Raw genomic sequence first — 18,586 nt, forward strand, 5'->3', positions numbered from 1 at the left:
CCCCCACTCCACCCTGAGCTTATTCACTATTCTGTTCTCTTTTGTCCTTGTAAAGTTGCCACAATGCCCTTAATTAGGCTTTACAGTTCAGAACTAATACTAGGCACTGCTCACCATAAGTTAGATAACGTCTTTAAGCCTTAGTTTCCTTTTCTCAAACCAAGAAATAGAAATAGTCTCCTACAGTTGTCAAGTCATTAGTCCAATGCCTGACTCAATAAATGCCAGTGATTATTATTGTTATTAATATTCAATCATGTTATAAAACAAGCCCAATTTAAAGCTATCTAAAGTTTTATTTTGCTAAGGTGTTTATTCTTTTTTTAAAGAAAAATTTATACCATACTTCCAAAAAGAATTTGAAGGCTTACCATTAAAGGTATACTAAAAATAAGGCTTAATAATAAGAATAAAAATCAAAAGTCTGGCAAAGTGAACTGCCTCAGAAACATAATCCATCAAGGCCACAGCTGACTCTCCCCGTAGGTATCTGAATCCCTTTTTCATCATTCATCAGAGGAATGCTGGGAATGATTGTTTTGGGGAACTTGACAATGCTCCAAAAACATTCCCCTTGTTCCTCTATTCTGATTTCCACACTGCTCTTTTCTCCCTTGCCTCTTATCACTCCTATTCAATGTAAACCTTTCCACTTGGTCCTCCTCAGTCTCCTCAGAGAATAGTCCTTCTCTTTGGGAAAGGCAGTGTCGAGCACGTAGTCTTTCCGTTCCCACTTGGGCCGCATAGGAATGGGCCGTGGGCCTGGAACACTTCCTTACTGAGAGAGAGAGAGTCCTCACTGCTTCTGGGCTTATCACCTTGTGTGGGAATATCTTTCTCTGTTTCACACTCGAGGTGTGTTCCTTCGCTCTGCTTAGGCGTGTGCATCATGTGGCACCTGGCCAACTCCACTACTATATCTGTCCTCTGTGGGGAGGGGATGGGACCCTTCATTCTGTGGCACCAAAAGGGTGCTTGCAGGCGGGGAGCGATCTGCTGGCCATGCGAGACTGACACCCGCTACTGAAGCTGATCTTGCTGTCTCTTCTCCGTGTGAGAAAGGCGTTGTTCCATCCAGGGCTGGACCGTATTGTTTTCCTTGATGACTGATACCAACATACAGTGGGCAGAAGTGTTGGAATTTCTACTCCTGATAATAGGCAGACAGAGAGCACTTGCTTGACACTTCTACCTTGCCCTAACTAAATCCTCCAAAGGTATTGCTTTTCCTGCAGCTCTCCCAAGTGGATGCATCTTCTCTAAGTACCTACTCACTCAGGGTTGGGTGTTGAGATTGGTTTCCTCAGTGGAGATTCTGCTCTTCATTGTTATACAGTCGCCCCCTCTTATCCATGGGGATATGTTCCGAGACCCCCAGTGGATGCCTGAAACCACAGATAGTACTGAACCCTATCTATGCTATGCTTTTTCCTATACATACGAACCTATGATAAAGTTTAATTTATAAATTAGGCACAGTAAGAGATTAATCATAAAATAGAGAATTATAACAGTATACTGTAATAAAAATTACTGTAGATCTTAGTATCCTCAGCATCTGATTTTTTTCCTTTCCTTATTAAGTTGAGAACTTTCATGTTTTCATTTAAAGGAAGCACTTTACAGCTTTGGCATGTCCGAATTTCTAGTATCACTACTCTTGTACCTTGGGACCATTATTAAGTAAAATAAAGGTGACTTGAACACAAGCAGTGTGATACCACGACAGTTAATCTGATAACTGAGTTGGTTACTAAGTGACTAATGGGCAGGTAGTGTATACAGCACGGATACGCTGGACAAAGAGATGATGCACGTCCCGGGCAGGATGGAACAGGATGGCATGAGATTTCATCACGCTACTCAGAAAGGCACACAATTTAAAACTTATGAATTATTTCTGGAATTTTCCATTTAATATTTTTGGACTGCAATTGACTCTAGGCAACTGAAACTGGAAAATGAAACTGTGGATAAGGGGGGACTACTGTACTTTTGCATTCTTTTGTGCCTGTTCCTTTGGAGCTCATGTCATCTAGCTGCCTTACCCAATACTTTTCTTGTTGTTGTCCTTGAACTCATCATCCATGCCATCATCCATTGAATATTTGATACCTGGCTCACAGCATTATTTTCTACCCTGCTGTCATTGTGGTAAAGTTAACAAGGAAGACCTAAACAACAAATAGATCTCTTCCTATCTTGACCTCCTGTACTTCAGTGAACTTCACTTTCATCCCTCTCAGCCACCAACTCCCATGAAAATACCCTGTCACTACTTGGAATTGTTTCTCCTCTGAACTCTTAAAAATTTGCACATCTCACCTTTTCAACACACTCTACAGTTCTTCCAGTTCTCTGCTTTCATTTTCCAACCTCCTCTTTTCTTTGACTTCGTTGAGACCTTTGCTCCCATGACCCCTCTAGTTTATTCTTCTCAGTCCCCTTATGATCAAGTTTCTTATCCACAGACTATCACCTTATCCACTCTCTTGCCAATATCTTTAATCATCTTGGGCCATTGTTGTTCCATTGTATTCAACAAGAAGAAACAAACAAACAAAATTAGTAAAAGCCCAACAACCCTCCTCTTTGTATGTCATTGGAACTTTAAATCTGGGCCTCTGTATACCCCTAGAGATAGTTTCATTCTCTTAGCTTGGTGCCTCTATAAATTCATGATTTCCATCCTTAGCTGGCTGTCAACATTGATTCTTTCCCATTCAGTTCTGCATCTATGTACATCTCCACTCTGCTCAAACTTACTACTCCTCTATCTCTTCACTCACTTCATATACAACTCTACCTACTACTGTGCATCTCACAAGAGAAAATAGAAACCAACTTCTTCACCTTCTGCAACTACACCTAGTTGTATGAAAACTTTTGGCCTGTCTCAATGGAAGGTGTACCTTCTTGTAGCTAAAACTAAGCTTTTCACCCATACTCTGGGTGTCAATGACTCCTGACTTCTTAGGAATTACATTTTTAAATTTTTGTCTGCTCTCCAGTGTCTCATCCTATAAACTAAACAAAACCCCCAAACCCTTTCTTGACAATTTGTTCCCTTTTATTTACTATACTCGTTCCTTCCTTTCATAGCAAAACTTCATGATGGTGTTACTTAGATCTACTTGCTTCACTTCCTTATATCCCATTAATGCCTCAACCCACTGAGATTTTAAACTTGTTCCTAGACTTGCTTTTGAGCTTCCAGGCAACGAAGACAGGACAGTGGAAACAGCGACACTGTTTTCAATGACTGGTAACAGGAAGCTCCTGTTCAAGAAGAGAGAAAAAGGTCCAGCCAGTAAATTTCAAAAGGAAGTGATTGACTTTGAAACTTTATAATAGAGACATTGACTAATATTATAGGTATTATTTAATAGAATATGGAGAAATATTCTGCACTTAGATCTGCTGTTTCAACTAGCAACTGGACAACCTTGAGTTGTAAGGTTGCACTGTCTGGTGAGAGCTCTCAAAACAATCAGTTTGTGCTTTTTTTTTTTTTTTGAGGAAGATTAGCTCTGAGCTAACTACTGCCAATCCTCCTCTTTTTGCTGAGGAAGGCTGGCCCTGAGCTAACATCCGTGCCCATCTTCCTCTACTTTATCCGTGGGACGCCTACCACAGCATGGCTTTTGCTAAGCGGTGCCATGTCCACACCCGGGCTCCAAACCGGTGAACCCTGGGTCGCCGAGAAGCAGAATGTGCAAACTTAACCGCTGTGCCACAGGGCCGGCCTCCCAGTTTGTGCTTTTAAGAGGAAAGCTATCTATAGCTACCATTATCAGATCTGCAGGTGGGAAATTTTAATTTTGAAAAAGTGAAAAGGCTAATATATATATATAAAATCTCCCCCCACTTTGGGTGAAGAATCAGAGTACCAGTAGAAAGAAAAGAAATTTCCTCAAAAAAACAAGTTTTGAATTTGTAAAAGTTCATAGAAACATGGAAAAGATACTGGAGAAAAATTAATGGCAGGGGTCATCAGTTGCCTGCAGCTTAATTCCTAAAGGCAATGATTCATTAGTGTTTGTGTGTGCGAATAAAAGTAAAATAAGATCTTATTTAAGAAGTTTCAATATTTGTATATTTGTAAAAAATCATGAATAGTACATGATTCATTATCTTTACAAGCTTGAAGTTATAAATGTTGAAATTTGTAGGTGGAAGTGGCAATATGTCTAAGAGGGTCGGTTGGTTGGGGCTAGCCATGACCTTGCTCAGGAACATTTTTTGGGTAAATGCACACAGCAGGGAGACAGGCCCCAGGATGCCAGTCAATTAAGGTCCCACGAGAAATAGCTGTCAGAGCACTGGAATACTCGATGTGTGCACAAGTGCATCCTCACCTGTGGTCAATTCAGTAGGTAATCCAAAGTTTGCTTTGCTGAGTAAGAAATAAAGCTAAAGATGATGCCATGGAAAGTTCCTTAGCTAAAACAGATAAACAAATCTTCCTACTTGAGTTGCTTTACTACTGGGACCAGGATATTTGAAGTCCCTTGGCAAACACTTCCTTTGACAGAGCTGTGTGCCCATTGTTGATCTTTCGTATCTATTCTTCACTTTTATTTATGCTGCATTGTGAGGTTCTGTAAATGCCCCGTTTCTCTTTGTGTCTCTCGGACCAGATCTGTTGCGGTTTTGGCACACTGGCGTATTCCTGGTTTGCCTAGGGCAGTGTTTCTCAATGCTGGCCACACATTAGAGTCACCTGGGGAGTTTGTAAACATCTCAGTTTAATCAGTTAAGTCAAAAGCCTTGGGATTGGGGCTCAGACACAGGCAAATTTCAAAGCTCCTAGGTGATGCTAACATGGAGCCAGGGTGGGAAACACCAGGCTGCCACCTTGGAGAAGGCTGCTTATTTAACCTTTCTAGTCTGTTTTTCTCTTCTAGGGTTGACTGTGTTACACCTCTGTGTAGTACCTTTCTGGGTTTATTTTCAGAAGGCATCTTTCTCTGTATTTCCAAGTTCTAGGGGGTATCTCTTTGTAGCCTCAAGGAACAGTCAATAATAGATAAATGCTATACTTTAAAATCATTTACTTTTGCCAGGTTAGGGCTGAATTTTTTGGCTCTTTCTCAATATTTGAATGTGTAGGGTTTCTCAACCTTGATTGCACTTGTAATCACCTGAGGAGCTTTTAAAACTATTGATGCTCTGGCAGACTCACCCCCAGAAATTCTAATGAAATTTGTCTGGGGTGCAACCTGGACATTGGGATTTTTTTTTTAAACCCCAGGTGATACTATAATAGACTCTCAGCAGAGAACTCTTGTAAATATTTTCAAGATTGGTAAACTGCCTGTTAGGTAAATGATATGCCTCATACATGGTCAAACTGAGGCTGAAAACCCAGCGATTTCACTGGCAGCCAGTCAGCCTTGGCTGCACATGGGAATTGCTCGGGATTGGGGAGCTTTAAAAAAATACTGATGCCTGTGCCCTAGCCCTAGCAATTATGAAGTAATTAGTCTGGGGTGTAGCCTGGATTTCAGGACTCTCAAAAGCTTCCCTGGTGATTCTGATATGCAGCAAAGTTGAGAACCACAGTTTAGCCTTGCCTACCAAACACTTAACTGTTTAGTCAATTTCAATAGTTTAAGTCATATTAAAGATGTTTTTAGGGGCACCTACATGTGAATTTCATCTAATAGAGCCTTCAATGACTTAATAAATTGATAGTATATTCTTGCTGCTTTTTCCCCAACCATAACATATGTATGTCAGAATAGAAGAGCAAAACTGTGAAAATTGAATATGGTACAGAACTCTACAGTTCATTGTTTTGAGTTACTTATTCTTCATACCTCTGTTACTGAAGTTTTGCTTTCTTTGCTCTGATTTCTTTTGTCGTGTTGAAGGAAAGTTTCTAGAGGGCAAGCCCAATCTTTTCAACTTGTTTTTGTTGACCATTGACCATTTAACACACATTTATCTTTCCAGATTTCAATTAGATTATTAGTTATCTTTCCAGAGTTCAATTAGATTTACATAAACAGCTGCTGATTAAATTTCTACTAAGGCTGACTCTCAGAACTCAGTGGGCATGCAGGGGTATGGGTGAACCAGGTTTGAAATTAGGCCTTATTTTTCCCTCTCTCTTGGAGGAAAGAAAAGTGCCATTACACCATTGCTGAGCAGGCCTTCCAGAGACTGCTTCTTACTTTAAAAAGAGTTTCTTTTGGAAGGAAAACTCATGTGTTTAACTAGTGACAATAAAGTAGAGGAGAAGATATTGATTTTTTGGAACCAACATACAATTAGTTTTTATTACAGTTCAACAAAATTGCCAATATCCTTCTTAGAGAAAGCATTTTAATAAAATTGACATCCTTGGCAGAGAAACGGAGCCAGTTTTTCATTTGCAAACAGTTGCCACTGGGGGTCACCATTACAATTGCTAAGGTTTGCCTGCAGTTCTGGAGCTGTGGCTGCAACTTGCCTGAAATGGGGGAAGATAAGGGAAGGAGTGCCGTCTTGCAAGCAGCTGCTTTTCCTCAGTATCTCAGGGAGGCATTATTCAGAGCCAGAGATAAATTTTTGTGTTTTGTGGATGGGATACTCACCTGGGGTAAGAAAGGATTCAATAAATTGTCTTGTCTGTCTAATAGATAAAACAATTCTTCATGCTTAGAGCTCATCTCTGAGGTCTGTGCCATTCCTTGAAGAGGGTGATCAATATGCACTATTCTGCACTTCTGAATTTTTCAAAAATGTAACTAGGATTTTTCTGCAGCGTGTTGTTACATCACTCAGCCTTGTTTTCTTTATTTTATGAGTACCACCCCTTACCGTCTTATGTTATTAGTCAACACGTTGTTTCTGCCTAGAAAATCTCTTCAGCTGTTTGCTTCTTACCTATTAAAGCACTGAAACTGCCATTACATAAGGCAAATCTAATAAATAACTAGACCAAAGCCAGAGTCCCCTAGAGTGGGGGTCGACACCAGACAAACCAAGCTTTTGGACCATGTAAGGATATGTGTGAGTAAATCCCGCAGTCCGGACACTCAGGGTAGGCAGCCCAGGCAGGAGAGGGCAGATGACAGCAGATGGCACTCCTGAATGCATCTTAAACAGGCCATCTTAACTAGAGAGTGGACTCCACTCATGTTAGACTTCTCCCATGTAAACCTCCCCTTTCCAGATAACTCTCCTACCTTCACTGTTTAACTCAGTACATTTAATTAGCATTTACCAAACATTCCCATGGCAGGAGCCATGGTGAAAACAATGTAGAAGACAGAATTATTGCCTTCAAGGCCAGCTTCCTGGGTTGTGACCTGTTCACACAGGGCCCTCAGCTCAGAAGTACCTCTCCCCACCCCAGTCACTGTCTTGAAATTCATAATACTTTTGAGACAAGGAGCGTTGCATTTTCATTTGACTTTGACCTAGCAAATTATGTAGCTGGTCCTGACTGCCTTAAAGGGGTTCGTACTGTGGGGGAAGACAAAGAAATACAATATAATCAGTAATATAATGCTGAGATTTGGGAAGTGGTCTATTAGCTATATGAACAAAATATTATGGAGAGAGTATTATTCTGTCTGCAGGGAAGTGGAGTGAATTTAGGGAGGTTTTATACATGATTCACATATTACCAAGTACTTACAATGTGCAAGGCACTCTGCTAAATGGTTCAGAGGATTCAAAAAGGAATTGGACAGGAATCCTGCCATCCGTCTCAAGTTAGCTCAGTGTGTGAAAAACATATATAGGGCAGAATGAGTTTGATAGGATTCAGCAGGACATGTGACTGGGATGGAATATTTATGTGAATGATCCATCTTCCCTACCTTCAAGCTTGCTTTTTCTAATCTATCCCAGGCAGGTCTGCTAGACCAATCTTTCTAATACACTCCTTTGATAACTCCTCTATTCAAAAATACTCATAGGACCCTCATTGCCTCTTCAGATTAAGTCTAGACTCCTTAGTATAGCATTCAAGATACCCCACAATATGACTTCAGCCTTCAGTTTTAACCTAATGCTTTATTGTCCTCCTGTGCAATTCCTTCCACTCTGACCAAATTGGGCCATCTCAAGTCCTAATGTGTTAGTTATATTTTGCTGTATAACAAATTACCCCCAAATCTAGCAGCTTAAAACAAAAAACATTTGTTATCTCACAATTTCTGTGGATAAGGAATCTGGGAGCAGCTTAGCTGGGTTCTGCACTTGACTTGGCAAAAATAAAAAGCAGGAGAGAGAAGCTGACAATATAAAGGGAAGCAGAAACAGAAAGAATCTCAGACATAAATTGGGCAATATCTCCACAGAAAGGGGCAAAGATGCTACCAAATTCTCAGATCTCTTGGTTGAGTTGAATCACCCCACTTAGTAAAACATCCTGCCCCCCGACCCGCCCTCTGCAATGCTGGCTGAAGGCAAAGGGATCGTCGAACTGCCTATGGAGAAATGAGGGCTTCGGAGTTATTTTTCTCAGCATTGTAATATTTACATTTTAGTAGTTGTTGCTAACTTAATACTCTTCTGACTTTTATTCACTCTTGCATATAGGGTGTGTTCATTATGGTGAAGTATATAATTTCATCCACAGATGTAGAATGATGAGAACTACTGCTTGGATAGGATAGTGACAGAACTGAGGGAGGAATGGACATCCCCTGGGAATCATGGACTCTCAAACTGACAAATAATTTTTACATTGGTTCCCAAAGCACCTCTCTTGGATAAGTGACTATCATGTTATAGGTGAAAGCATAGAATATGTTTTCAGTTGTTCAGAGGATAGTTTGAATATATTGTTTAGGGCTCATATTTGAGCTCGTACACCTAGGAAGAAGACTGTTTTGTTCCTGGCAGCAAGCAAAGGTTTGAAATGTACTAGGTGTATACTTCTGCCATTGTAAAAGATCTGATCAGATACAGAAACCACAGGCCTGTCACAGGGGACGTATGTTGACAGGATCTATTAATCAACTACCCAATAATTCAACCTTTGAACCCACTTAATGTACTAGTAAGCCCTAATTCTTCCATCTGAACCATAAGGATATTATGATACTAGTGGAGCAAACCCAGAAGTGGAGTGAGAAGAAAAGTACAAAGGGGAGAGGGAGGGAGACGCTGCCCTTCTGCACAAAGGAGGTTCTGGGATTATGGGCTCTCTGTCCTTGATCTTGGGTATCTGTCTCCCTCTATTTATCTTTAATGGTTGTCTTGAGACCTGGGACAAGCTTGTCGCCATGGGGCTAGAAGTGAAGAAGCATTTTCTAAGGAGGAGGTGACTTTCAAATAATGACCTGAAACTATTGCACAGAAACTGTTTCTGTGACAAATCTCCTGTGGCCCTGCGCGAGTAAGAACTCTGGAAATGCAGTTAGTTTGGTGTGGATTAGGATGACGCAATTGCAAGCTTGGAAGGAATCAGAAAGGGCATCTTGTATAATCCGTGTCTGAATTCCCTTTAAAAAGCAGCTTCTGTCACATAGATAAGTCCACACTTGTACAAGATACTTCGTGACAGGAAAGTTTTACTCTATGGAAGTCCTGCCATATATTCAACTGGACTCTATCTTCCTATAGCTTCTTCTGTTGGTCCTGTGGGGTCATAACGAGAAAATTGAATCTCTCACAAAGCAGTCCTTTAAATTTCTCACACAGCAGGATTCCTAAACACAAGTCAGCTAGTATATCCGTGCTTTCTTGATGAAACAATGAAAATATCCAAAGCTTTTAACTTTCTAAACCTAACCTAGCATAGGATGTGACTCTGCTGTGCATAACTTATATCCTCCTGCTTCTGTACTTGGCCCCCACGGTCTAGTTTCAACACAGCAGCTAGAGTTAACTTTATTATTTATTTGTTTGTTTAATTAGACTTTTTAATTAAAAAATTTTTATTGAGGTATGATTGATATATATAAGGGGGTCAAAAGGTACCAATTTCCAATTATTAGAGTTAACTTTAAAAAACTGAAGTCAGATCATGTCATTATTCTTTTATTTATTTATTTATATATTTTTAAAGATTTTACTTTTTTCCTTTTTCTCCCCAAAGCCCCCCAGTACATAGTTGTATATTCTTCATTGTGGGTCCTTCTAGTTGTGGCATGTGGGACGCTGCCTCAGCGTGGTTTGATGAGCAGTGCCATGTCCGCGCCCAGGAGTCGAACCAATGAAACACTGGGCCGCCTGCAGCGGAGTGCGTGAACTTAACCACTCGGCCACGGGGCCAGCCCTGTCATTGTTCTTTTAAAAACCTGTCAGTGGCTCTGCATTTCATGAGTCCCTGCATGATCTGTCCCCTGTTACCCATCTGACCTTCTCTCCTGCTGTGTCCCCCTTGCCAGCCCTGCTCCATCCACACTGACTGCCTTGCTGTCCCTGGAACACGCCTCCACACTAGGGTCCTTACTCTCCCTGGCTCTGCCTGGAACGTTCCTCTCCCAGATATCTCCTTGGTTTACCCTCTTCTTACTTCCCTGTCAGTGAGGCCTGCCCTTTCTATCCTAATTAATATTGCAAACTTCACTCCTGTGCTGTTTCCTGTACTTTACTTCTCTTTGCCATCCCCACCTCCCCATAGACTTAGCCCTTTTAACTCTTTACTATTGAGTTTACTTATTAATTATGTCTACTGTTTAGTGCTCCCACCCTGCAAGAATGTGAGTTCTATGAGGGCAGGAATCTTGGCCTGTTTTGTTCACAAATGTATCCTAATGACCCAGATTTGCACCTGGCAGCCACATGATCAATAAACATTGAATGAATTGAACTTAGAATTTTATAATCCTTCCCAGCCCCTTCTTAATGACATTGACATTTTCGTTCTGTAGATTTTTAGGAATTGATCTTTGCTTCCTTTTTGAAAATCATAAGTGCATCTTCAGGGGCATTTTGACTTTTCTTCATGTTTCTCAGGAGTAATTATAACTGGGGGGATGTTATATGTTCATATCTACAAATTATTTATGGTAGAAAGCATTATGTTCCAAAGTCCCGGTTGTAGCACTGACTTTGGAAAAGCCAGACTCCAAAGAGGTTTGAATTAGGTCCCGTTACTTAACTAACTCTGACAGTGTAACCACAGGCCCTCTAGGACCAGTTCAAGTGACCCCATCTTCTCAACGGAGTAATTAAGAGTAGTTTTTCAGGAACTGAGAAACGACTCCCTGTCCAGTTCAAGCTGGTTGAGACTACCAACCCATCAACTGGGCCTGCACAAATGCCTGATAAGTGACCATTTTGATGTCAAAGGGTGGAGAACTCCACCCTCAGATGGTGCTAATGCCACCGTTTTGTGAACGTGTCCTAAAAGCCATGAAACTTGACTATGCTTGTGCAGATCAGCAGTTACCTCACTTCTCCTTACCTGTAATCATCCATCTCCACACTTCAGACCGCTCTGCCCGTCATCTCATAAATTTTGTCCCAAGCCCTAGAGCAGGGAGACAGATCTGAGAGCATATGCCTTCTGTCTCCTTGCAGATGGATCTAGCAATAAAGCTAATAATTGGCTTTTTCGTATGTGCATAGAGTAGGAGAACCCCATCTTTGTCCAGTAATATTAGGCAATTATTTATTTGAGCTTGAGTTTCTTCATCTATAATTAAGAGGAATTAAAATCCACCTCATAGGATTTTTGTAAAGTTTAAATGAGATGATACATATAAATATCCCAACAGGGTCCTTAGACCAGTGTTTTAAAATTTAATGTGCGTGTGAAATCACCTGAGAATCTTCTTAAAATGCAGATTCTGGTACAGCAGGTCTGGGGTAGGGCCTGAAATTTTCTGTTTCTAAAAAGCTTCCAGGTGATGCTGATGCTACTGGTCATGGACCACACTTGGGGTAGGGAGATCCTAGAATGAAGGAGATACTTAATAAATGTTTATTCACTTTCTCATCCTTCTGTCCCATCTCCCCAATATTTCATTCAGTTATTTAGGGCCCAAAGACACAAGTTAATTTAAAATGGCTCTCACTGTTTGACTTATTTGGTCTTTTGATGAATTTTGTTCTATTCTTTCCAATTTGGTCATCATTTTCATTGATGGAAAAGTTGGAAGTAGCATAGGAATCAAGAAGTTTTCCTTTCTTATTCTCATCCGAAGTCTATTCTAAGGACTTAGTTTTTCTTTTCCTTTTCCTTTTCCTCATGCCTCAGTCACTGCGGGCTTGGTTTTTTTGGACCTGGTATCCATAAATCCATTCTATTCCTGGCGATTCTCAGTGGCTGCGTGCTTCTCTTTCAGTTTTAAGCATATGAACTTTTAAATTCTTAATTAATCAGGGAATACACTCTGCAAAGTTAAACAACGTATCTCCTATAAATCCAGTTATCACAAAGGAAAATTTTAAGACAAATCACTAGTGAGCATAGAATTCTGATTCATTTTAAGGTTTTATTAATCACTAAGTTTATCCCTCCTCTCACACACAAATATTCCCTCTCTCTGTCTTACCAGAGAAACTCATTCCAGTAAAAAGAAAACTGAGAGAGGTTGTAGTCTCTGTGGAATATCCCAGGAAGTCTCTTTCCTTGGGTAGTTTATACAATACCAGGGATATTGCCCAAGTCGCCTTTCTGTGGAGATGCTCTGAGCTGCATGAGCATCTCTGTTAATTTGTGGTTTTAAAGATCTAGAATTCATATTCACTGTTATAATACATTCAGTTCAATTCAATTTCACAAACATTTATATAGAACTCCTACTCGGTGCCAATCACTGTGTAGCTAACATCACAAAGATGTACGTGAACCCCCCTCTTGGGGGCCTCACAGTCTATTACGGGAGATAGACATGTAAAAGAAACAAGTACAACGTAGTATAATATGTGCACAAGGTACAGAGATAGTAGGCAGGGAGCAGGTAGAAGGTAGGCCTAAGTGGGGAGGGAAGATGTTCAGGGAAGTCTTCACAAAGGAGGCCTCATTTTTTATTTGTAAAGAATGTGGGCGAGGCCTTGTTTCCATTAGATGGCATTGTAACCAAGAAGACCAGGAAAACTAGAATTCTGCCTCCACTCATAATTGGGTAATGCCCTCCTCCATGAGGTTCCTAAGGAAACTATGCTCATGAGAACAAAAAAGAAGAATCTCAAAAGGTCACCTTTTTATTCATTGGTTAAGTGTTTGATGGCCCAAAGCTGGCCTCCATAAGTGATGCAGGAACATGTGCCTCTCATTTCTCCCTTAATCCTCAGATCTCCAGGCCATCTAAATGGATGAGATCTCTTGATTGCTTGAGCGCTCCTGTGGGAGGAGGAGAGAGTCTTGACTTCCGCAGACAGCTGCATTGTAGGAAGCTGTGATGGAGACAGCAAGAGAGCCCTGTACTGTTTCCTGCAGGAGAGTGCCAGAGAGAGAGATGAGAGGAAGAAGCCTGGGATCAGATCATCTTACGTACTTATCTGGCCCTTTAAACAGAGGAAGTAGAAAAAGAGATTGCACTGAGATAAATGACCTCTTACTTTGCAGTAGATGTTTACAAAGTTCTTCATAGAAATCCCTCCCTGTACAACATGACTTTGCCCCAAGAAGTGGAGTTTATTTCTCCATCCCTTGAATCTGGGCTGGCCTGTGACTTGCTTTGACCAATACCATGTGGTATAAGTGTGTTATATGAGCTCTGGAGCCAAGGCCTCTGCTCCTCCCTTCTTGGAGCCCTGAGATGGCCATGTGAAGAAGTCGGGCTAGGCTCATTATGGATGATAGGCCACGTGGAGGAGAGAGAGGCCCAGTTGACAACCAACACGAACTGCCAGATGTGTGAGTGAGGCCATAATGGACCATTCAGTACCATTGAGCAGACAGACCAGCAGAAGAAATGCCCAGCTGAGTCCAGGTTGACTTGCTCACCCAGAGAATCATGAGTGGCATGTAAGTCACTATATTTTGGGGTGGTTTTTTTTTGCAGCAGTAGATAACTAATACTTACAAACGTCTGACAATAGTGGGTTTGAAACTCCTTTTCTTGGAAAGCTCTAGGACAAGGATTGGAAGAAGGGGATAAAGCCTCCTCTGCATAGTTACTAGGAGGCTTGTTGTTCAAGCAACTTTCCAAAAGATCACCTTTCCTTCCATAGATCATTTGAAATTCTTCTTTGGCAAGTTGGAGACTTTGATTGTAGGAAACAGCTCAAAGCCTTTAACAGCCCTCTCCTCACCTCAGACTTGGTGGTATTAAAGGCCAAAGAACTCTGCAAAGTGTTGTTTAAGGGGGTCTTTTCTCACTTGCCTATTGTCTGTTTAAATCCCAGGTTTCTGTTGCTTTTGACCTCTTTCATGAACTTGATATTTCAGGTGTTCCCTGATTTCCAACCTGCTCTTTTCAGCAATATAAACAGCCTTTCTCATTTGCCTCTCATCCCCACCTGGGGCTTAGACTTGATCACACATAGTTCCACAGTGGGTCACCTTCCTACTCAGCTCTGGGTTCTGGGACAAACCATAACCTGGGCGATCACTTCCCTTCACCAGGTAAAGGAGATCAGACACAGTTCTCTACACTCACAACCACGACTTACAATGATCTTCTTTCTTCAGGAGTCTCTTGCATTGTTATTAAAATTGTATAGTTATTTTAGATTGCTGGATAACATACGATCTTGGTCATATCCTATTTGATGTAGAAAGAAAGTTTAAAACTAGTGAATAAAGCTTTCTAAATATTGCTTATTTTGAGACAGAGTATGTTAAAATGTAGAGCAAGTCTCATTCCTTGTTCAGGGTCTTTGAACTTAATTATTTTCTTATTTTCCAGCTCTTTCCATGGTTTTCAGACTTTGATCATACTTCTTTTCAAATGTCACCTCCACAAAGAACCTTCCATGATCACCTAACTTCCCTGCTGATCTCTATTCTCTTAAGCAGATTAATTTTGTTCACAGATCTTCTCACTTCCTGACCCTTCATGGTATTTTTATTTGTATACCACAAGAATAGGATCTTTGTCTGTCTTGTTCTGTGTTGTATCTGGGACTAGGAAAGGTGCTCGCAGTATAATAAGAGCTCAATAAGCATTTGTTGTATAAATAAGTGACTATTTACTGAATCCCTCATGTTTGCGTTATCTATGATTTTGCTAAAAATTCGTTGTCTGACTTCATCCAAGTCATAGGTTAATACTGTTTGGCAGCATGTAGCTAAGGAAAGAGCTCTGTGGCATACCACTAAAGACAACCCTCCCCACTGAATGAGAACAAATAATCAACACTTATAGGCTTGAATTATTAAAAATAACTGTAAATTTCCCTAACAAGAATATCCTCCAAGCCATGTTGAGTACTTTACCCACAGGAGCATAATAGTAAGGTGACCAACTTGTCTTGGTTTGCTTGGGACTTTCCTGGTTTTAAAACAGGAAGTCCTGTGTCTGAGAACCCCCTTGGTCCTAGGAAAACCGGGACAGTTGGTATCACCCTGACGTGGGATGCTTTCCTGAATGCCAGCTATGTAATGTCCATGTCACTCCTGTGAGTTATTATTTTGATTTCAAAAACAGTGAGATTTGCTTGCAATGCTTTTTTAATGAAGTCATGTTGCTATCTCATGATCTAAATGTTTATAACTCATCTTTACTAATCACTTCTAGTACTTTTCATGGATTAATATCAAGCTAGCTATCCTCTCACTCCCAATAGCTGTGATACTTATCTTTGAATACTGGGATATTTGAATTTCAAGTACTCTAGCATATCCTCCCTCCTTTTTTTTTTCAGAATTTTCAAATATGAAAGACAATGGTGCCAAGGTTTTGCACCTGCTTCCTTAAGCCTTCTGAAGGCAATATATGCTGGCAGGCATTTGTTGTCAAAGAAGCCCAAAGGTGCTAGAAAGTTCTGAGGACTCATCTTTTGAGATTTGTGGGTCTGTTCCTTAGCAGGATGCCAGTTGATGGTAAGACCAGGAAAGCACATTTTATTACTTAGGCTCTCAATTTGAATCCCTGCTCAGTTGGCTATGAATTAGTCTGCATAAAGAACCTTCTGGAATTTTCTTGTTTTAATTTCATAGTACGTTATATGTTTCTCATTTATAGGCCAATTTATGCTGTCCTAAATTTATGGATTATAAAATCTAAGAAAGTGGTTGTGTGCTTTGCTTTAATATAGCTGTAGCACTTAGGATGGTAAATGTTCCCTAAATGTTATTCTTTCTGGTTCCATCATGTCCAAATGACCTCATACTTTCTACATTGCCCTTTAAATATTGCTTCTCCCTAAGTCTCTGTGTCTTGTGCATTTATCATCTTATAGGATAGCTTCTTTTTCACCCATGATTTCAACTACTTCTCATAAGCCAGTGTCTCCCAAATCTAATTCATACTTATAGTCTTTATGTTTTTTTCCTGAGCTTTTTACTTACATAGCCAACTGTCTCCACTAAGAATTGCATCTAATAACGCTTCACTCCACCAGTGCCCTGCCTTTCTCCTCCTGTATTTCTTATCTAATATTATGTTAGGGATATAATCCAGATACCTGGCTCCAGCTCCAGTCACAAGAATGTAGTTAGCAGGGGAATACCCTAAAATAAGCCCTCTGCCAGAACCTGGAAGGCCAGATGGGGATCAAGGACAAACAGAAACCTGAAGGAGCGCAACCATTTCGTTATCAAATACAAAGAGATAGGAAAGGATTTTGGAGGAATGAAGAAAAAAATTTGTCATAGGCCAGAAAGGTGGAGGTCTAGGCAAGACAAAGGACGATTGAGGAAGATTTTTACCAAGACTTAGTTTTAGCTCTAGCAGTCATCTCTTGTGTGATGTACTTGGTGTTTAGCTCTTGTTACTCAGTAGATAAAATATCACTGTGCTGGGAAAAAATGGTGCATGGACCAACCTGACTTCTATGTTATACATCATTCCCCAGTTTACCAGTTGCATATGAACTAATTCATGTTGAAGAAACACATGTAATGGAACAGTTGGTCATTCACCTATAATTTCACTAATCTTTATCCAGCCCAATGAGGCTTAGTCCATTTAGTCTCATTTAACATAATACCATATAGTGGATGGCTTATAAACAACAGAAGTTTATTTCTCACAGTTCTGGAGGCTGGAAGTTCAAGATCAAAGTGCCAACAGATTCAAAGTCCGGTGAGGGCCCACTTCCTGGTTCATAGATGGCCTTCTTTTCACTGTGTCCTCACATGGCAGAAGGGTGAGGGATCTCTCAGGGATCTCTTTTATAAGGGCACTAATCTCTTTCTTGAAGGTTCTGCCCTCATGACCTAATTGCCTCTCAAAGGCCCACCTACAAATACCCTTACATTGGGGATTAGGTTTCAACATATGAATTTGGGGGGAGGGGGCACATTTAGTCCATAGCAAAGTATCATTCCTGTTTTTCTGATGAGAAAACTGAAGACTAAGGAAGTTACATATCTTGTCCAAAGCCACATAATTAATGTATTTATGAATATAAGATATACTATTATGTGGGAAGAATTAACCCTGAAATCTAAGTGGTTTAATGCAATAAAGGTTTATTGTGCTTATTGTGTTTATTCTCACTCATATTGCATATCTAATGTGGGTTAGTAGGGGGCTCTGCTCCATACAGTTACTAAGAGACCCAAGGTGATGGAGGCCCTGCCATCTTGCATCTACATCATCTGGAACAGGTTTCCATGAAAGCAAATATGGAAGTAATGGACAAGGCACACTGTTCTTAACTGCTTTCCCATTGGCCAGAACTAGTCCTGTGACACCAGTCTAAGTGAAGGGAGGCTGGAAATATGGTATTGCAAATGGAATATTTGGTGGACACTATCTTTGCCAAACTAGTGAGTGTTAGGATAGAGATGTAAACTCAGGTCTGTTTAGGTTCAAATTCTATGCCATTTTCACACCTAACCCTCTGCCACAAGTTTCCTTAAGGGCAGGGTCTCTGGAATCAAGGTCAAGTGTCAGGGAGAGTCTGGGATACTGAATTTCACTCAACAGGGCTGCTTGGGGTAGACCACCAAGAAAGTCTAACAGGACCAAATTGAATAGATCAAATGGGAGCAGTCATGCCTAGAACAAGCACACCACCATGGAATAATAGACAAGCCATGAGAGGAAAGAAGTGGGAAGGTTCTGAGGCAGATGATGTAATCAATAGAGATGTCAAAGTATAAAGGCCAGAGTAAACAAGGATTTGGAGAAATCAAGCAGCGATCAATACAGAGCAAGCAAAGATAGACTGAGGAATGGATAGATGAAAGGCAGTTTAGGAACCAACCAGGGATATAGCCCACTTACACTGACAGCGGGCCAAAGAATCCTCTCAATGTGCCAGTTGTCCAAAGGCATGCTAGGCAGGAAGTGTCCTTAAAGTATCAGGATATTGTTTAAAAATCCATCAGTGCCTCCAAATTCCTTCACCAGATGAACCAGGCCCCTATCTTTGCTGCATGCCAACTTTGTTACTGCCATAAACTATTCACAGATCCTTAAGTGTACTATACTTTTTCACACCTCTGTGCCCTTTACCAGTGGGATCCCTTTCCTAGAATGCTTTTTTGCCCCTTCTCCATCTAGCTAAAATCTTCTCACTATTGTTGAAGCAATAGGCACCAGGGAAAGTGGTCCAAACATACAAAAGATGC

Source organism: Equus asinus, chromosome X (genome assembly GCF_041296235.1).
Source record: "Equus asinus isolate D_3611 breed Donkey chromosome X, EquAss-T2T_v2, whole genome shotgun sequence".
Classification (NCBI taxonomy): Eukaryota; Metazoa; Chordata; class Mammalia; order Perissodactyla; family Equidae; genus Equus; species Equus asinus.